The sequence below is a fragment of the Aythya fuligula genome, chromosome 3 (assembly GCF_009819795.1).
Source record: "Aythya fuligula isolate bAytFul2 chromosome 3, bAytFul2.pri, whole genome shotgun sequence".
In the NCBI taxonomy this organism is placed as follows: Eukaryota; Metazoa; Chordata; class Aves; order Anseriformes; family Anatidae; genus Aythya; species Aythya fuligula.
In genome coordinates, this window is record NC_045561.1 from 64,726,463 (window position 1) to 64,736,626 (window position 10,164).

Consider the following 10,164-nt stretch of genomic DNA (forward strand, 5'->3'; position numbering starts at 1 on the left):
GGAGAAAAAGGAACCTTCTTGTTCTCCGAGATAGGTCTCTGAAACATGAGGCCAATGTGGTACCAGCAGAATGTCAGCAGCTCCATCCACTGCTCTTGCTTTGTTTTTTAGAAGTACGACTCTCAGCTGAGTTCAGCCACTCTGCACCACAAGCCTACAGTTGAGAACAGCAATGCAAAGCCAAAGAGGGAGCAATCTGGCTTGTGAGCTGCTTTAAAAATTCTTGACCAAGTGAAATTGTTTATTCTTATATCTTCTTTAACAAGTGGCTATGAACACTTTTTTTCATTTATTCATCGGGGAATAATTGCTGTTAAGTTCTACAGCTTGTTTTGAACATAGGAAAAAAAATAACAACCGTGGACTCCAGTTGTTTTTTGGGATGCATCTGAGCTCCTCCCGTCTGAAACAAGCATAACTAAACAGTGAGCAACTCCCCACTGGGGCTTCTGATTCGTTTTCTGTAGTTGGCTGAAGTCTTTAAAGGCTTTTTCAAGCATAGGGGAGACATGATATATTGATTCAATTTGAAAATCCTCAGATATTATCACTACACTCCATCTTGTGGAAGAGGCAGCAACACATCTTAAAGTGATCCTACAGTGGTGGCTATTTTTATTTGTTTGTTTTGTTTTTGAGTAATTAAACCTTACAATTTCTGGTTCTTTCTGCCAAAGCAAGGAACAACACATAGCTGTGGATACAAGGATACAGGAAGAATGATTTGCTGTCAAAATGCAGTGAACTTCCTATATAGTCTCAAAACATCTCTTCAGAGCTAATTATTTAATTGACACATGTTTATAGCCTCAAAAAAAAAAAAACAAAAAAAAAAAAAAAACAAAAAAAAAAAAAAAAAAAAAAAAAACAAAAAAAAAAAAAAGCCTTTAATGCAAAAGAGTTTTTTTATCCCTGAGGACATGCTAAGTCTTGCCTGGGCAGTTTAATTCTCAGTCCACCTAATTGTACCCAATGGATCCATGTAAATGTCCTTGGATTTAGGGTATCTCTTTCTTCCTTGTTTTAGGAAGGAACTTAAGGAAAGTATTAAAGGGTACAGTATGAATAAAGTAGCCAAATCAGAAGCAACCTTGGTAAGGCTGCCAAGGAGCCTCCCGGATTTGGGCAAGTCCTTATAACACTGAAGAAGCCTGAAAAAGACAGCCAGGTGAAGCAGGGGCAGTGATCTGTGGGGTTATATGGCTGGGGTAAAGGCTCTGCTAAGCACAGTTGCTTTGTAGGGAACTGTTTTTGGTGTCCTTGTTTGTTTTGTGTGTGTGTTTGTGTTGGTGGTGTTTTTTTTTTATCCTATAATAAGTAAAATAACCTAGCTGTATCCTGGAAACTGTACCGAGGATCACCAGCTGGCTTACCAAAAAACAAATGATGAGGTGCTCTCTGCCCTTCTCAAACTGCATTTCATGGCTTTTGACCTTTGTTCCCTTGATGTTCAGTACTGTTTTGGGAAATCAGAATAGGTATTGAGGCAACAGCTGTGAACCATAGAAAAGGCATATTCATACATATTTGTGTCTGGCTGGGTGCAGAGAAAATTGAGCAACTTATCTGAATTCACAGCTATAGAAAGGTTAACCTTATAATAGTTGCCCTAGGACAAGCTTGAAGAGAAAGCCATTTAACTTTAATGAATAACTTAAAATACAAAGGCCTAGTTATTCCAGCTGTTCCTTGGACGGAAGGAAAAAAAAAAAAGAAAAAAAAAAAAGGTTTTGTTGAGAAAGGACTGCAGAAGAGCTTAGTCATTCAGACCCAAAAAAAAAAAAAAAAAAAGGAAAAACAGGTCTTGTGAAGAAAAAAAATCAGGAGGAAATTCTGTCATGCAAATGAGGATTCTCTCAATTACCTCAGTCCAGCAACAGGCTCCATAAGGAGGTTAAATTTAATTAGCAAAAGTGAAACATGCTTTATTTTCATCTAGTGCTCTTCCGTCTCTTGCACTAGCACTAATACATGAGCCTCTCCCTGTAACATGGTGTGGAAAAGCAACGCCGAACTAAGTGCTGGCATTTTTTGCTTCTTTTACCAAGGAGGGGCTTGGCCAACCCAGTGGTCAAACTGATGATTGCTGGTGCACTTTGCTGCTCCCATCTTTGCTAAGACTAGGAGGGTAAAATTGATCCCTTTTAAGTAATGCCTCAGTGCAATCCAGGCCATGAAGGTAGAGTGTCTCTTGCTGTCTGCTATTATGATAGTGGAGACAGGTCTCATTAACTCCAGAGAATACCAAGGGAAGGAAATCTTTGTTGATTACAGTATTTATTAGGTGTTCCCTGGCTTGTTGGTCATTTTCCTAGAGCAATGACTCATCGCTTCATCACTGTGCTGATTACATTAAATTGTTATTACTACAGTATAAGTATCATAACGCTTATGCTAATTTACTTTGTCTGCCACTGTCAGAATTCTTCAGTTCTCACTTGAAAGCATCTGACATGAGCATTTCAGAATTACTTCACATTCTTCTGATTATTCTATTCATATGTATGATATTTAACTCTGTTCAGTGGTGATTTCCAGTATAATACGTAAAAACGCAGAGAAAATGATCAGGCCTTTTTATGAAACCTTTTTATTGTTTGAAAAGAGATCTGGCTGTAACTTGACTGTTCTTCACCTTTTACTAAAATTCAACCTCTCAGATTTTTTTTTTCTCTTACAGAACAAGGCAAAGAGTAATATTGGGTGGGGGGCAGGGGTGACTTCCCCAAAACAAAAAATCTTTAGAAACATCAAACATGGGTGACAAAACAATGTAATTATGTTTTGTTTCCTAACAAGAGCAAGAAATCATCCAGATAAACAAACAAACAAATCAAATGTTGAGAGATTTTATATTTTTTACTTATTTCATCAGTTAGATATAAGCTGTATACCTCTGCAAAAGAGTATTGAGTTTCAAGGCTTCTGAACTCTGGGCCCTGAAGAAAAGAGAGGCTTCAAAATTTGGTTTCTGGTAGGTATATCCAAAATAAAGATAAATAAATAAATAAATACATATATTCCTTTTTACCTGCAATGCCATTGTAATGCAATTAATTTGAAGACATGAAAAAACATAGCATAGGGCAACAATGAAGGGACGGTACCAGAGCATGACCTTGGTGGGGCTATTCATGAGCTTGAAGTTAGAGTATATAGGTCTGCCCATACATGGAATGCACACAAGCTCAGCACACTATCTGGAGTCAGTGAAGTAAGGCTGGATGAGTAAGGATTATGGTGAAAAAACAGACTGCTATTTTGGAATGGAAATTTATGACATTTATGTGTGAATTGATGCAGAAGGCTCACAAACTGGAGCTGAATTTGAAGTGTAGCATGAAAATACTTTCACATCTCTCTATAGATATAAGGTCCTTTAGAGTTGTTTTTGCAGTGGAGCAAATATCAACTAGTTGTGTCCTCACAACTTCAGTACTTTGTTTTGTATCCTGTTTTTATTCTGAGAGGAAGATAGAGAAATAGAAATCATTAGAGAAAGATTTATTGTTTGTTATTACTTCTGTCATGTAATTTCAAGTATCCCCATGCATTCAATGTCTCATCTTCTCTTTTGCCCTACTGACTGCTATTGAAGTCATTTCTCTTTTATTTCTCTTAGCAAAAATGAAAAGATGGTCAACAAACCTCATAAATTCATCTTCCTCTCAAAGGCCATTTGCTGCTTCAGTTGCTACTGTTTGTCTTTGAAGCAGGGTAGACCAAAGCTCTATTGCATCAGTGTGCCATACACATTGCCTCAAAGAAATTTTTGGGGAAAATTCAGCATTCTGCTTCTGATCTATAGGGCCCTGGAGTGGCTGGGCTGTGACTCCATCCTTTAACAATTAGTTCTGAAGCTCGGGGAGGCTAAGGACATGGCATGGAAGAGTCTCCAAAGTGATATTTTTCCCCTGAAATTCAAGTCTGAGGACGATGTATCTTCATCCCAGTTCCCAATTTCAAGAAAAGACTCTCAACACTTCTCCTAATTTATAGTCTTCAGTAAGAACCAACTAACCTTCCCTTGTACATGGTCTGCTGGACACTCTGTGATTTCAGATATTAGCAGGGAAGCTATATCCAGTATTACAGAAGTTGATACATTCTTTCTAATCTTTGCTTTATTTTGTTCTTTAAACCAGGATCCAGGGGCAAAAAATCTAGATAGACAGACTTCCTAGAGGGGAACTATAAATGTTTTTCCCAACTCTCTGCCCTTCCCTCCCTGCAAGTTTGGTGTTCCCATGCAGGGGGTGCAATAAAGGGAATGTATTCTTTGCCGCCATCCAGCTCCCAGCTGCATCTGGTTTTGTGTGTGAACTTCAGGACTGAAACCCTGAAGAATGGTCAGTCAGCTGCTGCCTCTGCTGGGAGGTCCTGGATCTCCTTCGCCCCCATGGTGTTGGTCGTGTGTGCCCCAAAGTGCCTCAGGGCTGGCAGGACCGAGCGCCTGGTTCTTAAGCTGACCAGCATCTGAGTGAGAGGGGAGGCAGCCCCAAAACTGGCACTAGCAGTGGTCTCTGCACTTGCTTTGTGAAAAAGTGTGAATCCTGCTCTGAGGACTACTTGTTTTTACTCTGGTGACTTGTTGATGTAAAATTATACATAGGTATTTTAACTGGGTTTTAAACTAAGATCTCCCACTGGGCCACAGCACACATGAAACATCATTCATTCATTTCTTTGCCCTCTCCTTCCTTTTCTTCTCTCTCTTCCCCTCCGTCTCTCTTCACTTCCAAGGAAATCTATCCTGACAGCTGGAGAGCTGCTGGTTCAGCTGATCATCTCAGATATATTGATTCAAGTCCTTTCAAGTGAGGTGGGAATTTAAACAGGGCCCTCTGCATCTGGACTACTCTAACCACCAGGCTGTAATAGAAATGGTTATGGGCTACCATCGCCCTTTTTTAAGTATGACCACACACTTTTTTTTTCAGAAAGAAAAGAGAGGGAGAAGGTGGTCATACCTTGCTTCAGGGGGGATTTCTAGACCTCGGGATGTTGAGAGAAAAAAGGGAATGACATATAAAACCTTCCCATTTCCAGTATTTCAGCTGTGCCTGCCCAGAATAATGTTTGGACCGTGTTTTGCACCATGGTGTCAACAGCTTCAATCTTTGCAAGGTTTTGAATAGGAAATGAAGACACTGCAACTTAATGTGTGGTTTCGGACATCATTCAGAACAACGACGACAAATACAAGATGTCTGCAGAGCCTAATTAACTGATACACCTCGCTGAAGGATGATGTGCTTTTTTATAACACTTGGCTTTAAAAAGGGCTTAGAGAAACTAGTGGAAAAAAAAAAAACACTTTGCTGGCTCTTACATACAACATGAGTTAGCTTACTGGGAGGATAGCCCAGGAACACTTTTACCCTATACACAGGAGGCACAGTTGCATGCTTATTTGTTCTTTCACTGTTTGTTGCCCAAACACTGCTTTATTCAGTTTCATTTTTTCCTTAGGACTGTAATTTCCCATTTGTCTTTTCTTTATTTGCTTGCCCTTAGCTGTGCAGCTACTGGTTTTCTAGGGCAGCAGTTCAGCATGGGCACTGGAAAAAAGCAGTGATGGGTTTCCCTAGCAGCTTGCTCATCTCCTTCTCTTTGCAGATGGTGAGGCACTGGCGGTGGAGAATGATTGTGGGAAATCGTACTCAGAGCCAGATTGAGAATCACAGACATCAAGTACTTCCAGTATGAGGGCTGGGCAGAGCACCAGCTCTGTTCATTTTGGTTGCTCCCAAGGGGCAAACGTGTATCTGAACCACAGAGACCTGGAGCCTGGTGCAGAAAGAGTGGGATTTGGCATTAGCTCTTGCTTTACCACTCTGCTTTCCATGGCCCAGCTGTCTGATCTGCCTGCTGTCCTCTCTTGCAAGGGACAGAGACCTGGGCATATGGATTTCTGGTCTACCCTGGCATGGATATTAGGTTTGCTCTGCATCATGAAGACATTTGAAAATTTGGTATTTTTAGTCCTCTTTTAGAGTTCTGCCCTTGCATGGCATGTGACAGAAATAGGAGATCAAAGTAAAAATCAGAAGGCCTGAAAACAGACTTTCACTCACTAAGCCGATTGTTGAGCATTTATTAGCATACGTTTCCCCAGCACTGGGTATAATCTGTTGTGCTAAGGTCCTCGTTAAATCCCAGTCTCATCTTTTGAATAAAATGTCTCTGTGCTTCCAAGCTTAGGATAATTTTAGAGGAGCTCCTACTGTTTCTGATAACTCAAAAATGGAAAGTAGAACAGTAAAATGGTACTTAACATCAAAATACAGGAGTAAGAGACAGAGAAACGGCATTATTATATTTTTCTGGCAGGTTTAAATTCTACTCAGGTTATTTATGCAAATTTTGGTTTCATTAGGACTTCACACATGCTTAAGAAGAGGTGAATTGGCATTGTGTATTCTGGAAAAGAACAGGAAAGGATGCAGCATTATCCTTAAATGTGTAAAATCAGTATGTTCTTGATTTTAATAACTTTTGATTCTCCACATCATTGATTGGGAGTTGGAACCTGCTGAGTGGCAGTGTGCTGTCCACTGCAAATTTATTAATATCTATGCCTTTCCTGCTGGCACCAGTTGGACTTCTTGGTTAAAAACAAATGTTTTATGTAAAATCTAAGTCAATAATTGTCTTTTGTCAAGATTATATTGTCTTTTATTTAATAGGCTTTTTCACAACAGCCGTAAGCTTATTTCCAGTATCAGCAATAAACTTGAAATAGGACAGGAAGGGAAAATGAAGCTTCTCTCAAAGAGTCTCTGAAACCAAGGCCAACATGATGCAAGCGGTTCAGTAGCAGTGATCTTAATTTTCTGGTTTTGATATTTTGGAGGTGCAGAGCACCCATCATCTTTGACTGAGCTCAGCCACCCACCACCCATAAATCCACGTTTAAGAAGCACGGTGCAAATCCAAAGAGGAAGCATTTCAGCTCACTGGCAGCTTTAAAAACTCTTCACCAAGTGCTTCACCTGGAGACTGCGCAGCAAAGTGAAGGGTCCGGAGAAACCCCATGTTTCCTGTTTTGAAGTCTTTGATCACACAAAGGCACTTCATTTAATTTGTTTCTCATTTTAAATAGCTTGCTTGAGCTCAAAATGAAAAGCAAGGTGGATGGATGGGACATCTAGTAAATTATTGCGAAGGGCAGCACTCAGGTCCTTTTGACTGGACGCCCACTTCAGCTTTCTTGGCAAGTGCAAAGCACTATCACCCATGTTGTTTCCCCATGAACTGGTTTTATCTGATAACTAATCTTGGAGTAGGCAAGTGGCAGGGGAAAGGAAAGAGGAAACAAATTAGTTTTCCTCAGAGACTGCTTCCTGTCCGTCACTGTGATCTGAGCATGCAGGAGGGAGGTCGGGCATCTCTGCTCAGGACAGGGCAAAGAACAAGGCTGTGCTCTTTCAGCTCATACTTAAATTAACTGTTAGCAATTGTATCTCAGGCTTGCTGTCCTTCCCTCCCACTCCCAGCTGTATATTCACACTCCCTTCATGTTCAGCCAAAGGCACACAGGGAGCTGGCTCAGCAAGCTGGTCCCTCAGGATAACTTTTGGGCTAGTTGCCTGCAAGCTCAGCAACCTCAGCTGCCATCCTCCTCAGTGGCCCACATGTCAGTGCCACCAAAAGGGAGAAGCTGGGACCACAGAAGCCCAAAATTAGATTGTGCCTCTTAGGAAATCCCCGTAGAAGACAGAAAGCAGACTTACAGCTCAATTAAGCTGGCTGCTGGCTGCTACCGCCTGAGAAGGGGACTGCCCCAGTCCCAGTAGTGCTGGACCTAACAGTGGACAGATGGATGAATGGGCCAGCTAGTTGATCCAACAGAAACATTTATTTCCACCCTCAAGAAAAGTCTTTTCTGCTCTGTTAACCAGCTGAATCAACAAACCCCACACCATCACTATGTCTCTATAATAGTAGAGAAGTTGGAGGGGAGGATGAGAAGTGGAGGAGAACTGCTCCTTTCAACTGTTAGATTGCCTTAGGCTTAAAACAAAGAGACATTGTGATTCTGCTTTCTCTTGTAGTTTGTAAAGTGAGTACAAAGTGGGTGTGAAAAGGAGCCGTTTAGGCTTCCAGAGGTATTGAGGCAGTGACTGCATGAGTTATTTTTCAGGAGCAGTATTGACTGAAAACATCCTGGTCCTGCTCCAGCTTTGCCACTGCAGATTATATACTGCAAGGCTGCTTGCAGGACTGAACTCTAAGGGACTGACCCACTGAAAAATGTTTATTTTTTTTCAGGTTTTCCAGAAGCTAGACTAGCTAACAAACACAGCTCACTGTAAAATCACACCTAGGCTGGCATAATAGTTCTGAGAAATGTGAAAACGGCTTATACCAATTCAGGGTTTGCCTCTGTCAAATATATTGCTGCATTCTGACCGCTCATCTTTGAACGAGTCTTGGACTCCTAAATGTCTACAGCAGAATAAATCTAGAGACTAGAAAACAGGAGTTATGAGGAGTAGCCCAGTGGCGTACTGATGGACTTGGCAGTGTTAGCTAGTGGTTGGTTTTCATTACCTTAAACATCTTTTCCAACCTAAATGATTCTGTGAGCCTGTGATTTTGTGAAGATGACAGGTGGTGATTTGCCACAGAACTCAAAGGCATGAAGAAAATAATTCTCACAACTTGCTCTCTTGTATTTGTGTGGTGCCAATAACTCTGCTTCCTATAAGCGAGAAAAAGTCCAAAACACAGCTGGGGAAGGACAAGATTCTCTTGACACCATGATCTTATGGCAGAGCAGAATGAGTTAGTATGTAAGCAGCAAAAGGGTTTTATTAGGTTTAGAAAATACCATAATGTATTTTTCATGTGAAGTGGTGCAAGAGAGACCATTTCAAGACAGGGCAATATGATACCTTGAATGTGACACCAATGTATAGTCTCTCATTTAGCTCAAGGTTTCCACCTTTATATTTAGCTTTAGTTCTTCACTAATCAGCTTGCGTTTCCATTTTCTACTGCAGCAAAAGCCAACTTGAACTTTAGTTTCTTAAAGGGGGGCCTCAGCTGCAGTAGAGGAGTATGTAGGTATGAGTATTTTTGTAATAACTTCCTACTGTAAATATCAGATTATTAAACACTGCACTTCAGTTATCAAAATCATCCCAATTACACAGAAGAGCTTACCAATTTGTATGGATCAGAAATGTAAGAACAGGATGTTTATCTGACAACTTGAAATAATTTTGTGATTACATGCACCAAAGCTTTTTGGAAAAGCAGCTTCCTAGGAATAACCCAGTTTCTTGCTATTCTGTCATAGTCAGAATAGATTTATATCTTCTCCAGTTACTTACCTGATTTTCAATTGAACCTTTATGATACATATTGGTATATTAAATATATATATATATATTCACTGATAACATGGCAATTTAAATAACAGTATTTTCAGCAGATGCGGTTGTTATACTATAGTCTAGTAAAACTAGCTGGGGTGACTTTCAAATGTCTTACTGGAGGAAACTATCTACAGTGTGGTGTTTGAACGTGCCCTGTGTTTTGCATAACTGCATTCTCTATGAAAAAAAAAACATAATAAATGAGAGGACTTTTACTACAAAACACATTTCTTTTTTTGATGTGGCAAGCTTGGTATTACAAAATATAATTCTGTACATCTTGCTAAAACTTTTGTCATTTGCTCACTCCCAAATTTTATTTTTAACAGAGGCTGTAAATCAAGATGGACAACACAGATGTTACATATTAAAAAAAAAAATCTGTATTTTTCTTATTCAAAACCAAAGGCAATGCACCAGGAACCTAGTGTTACAAAGTGACCTCTACAATAAAACAGATTTCTGAACTACTAACCAATGACTGATCCTTCATAGTATCCTCAAATTAATAAAAATAAAAACTCACTGATTGAAAGAGAACACCACAGTGACTAAGGCAAGCAATTTACCATTAGGAAAAATCTGAGTTGGAATCCCCTTTTATAAATGAAACTTCTGTAAATTAAACTTTAGAAGAGAAATAGTGAGTCTAAAACTTTTCAATTTAATGGATTCAATAAAAATATAAAAAATATGGTGGTATTGCACATAATTTTCAATGATCTCTTTAAAAAATACTACCCTATTTTAATTACACTTGGGATTAGCTCATTTTTCA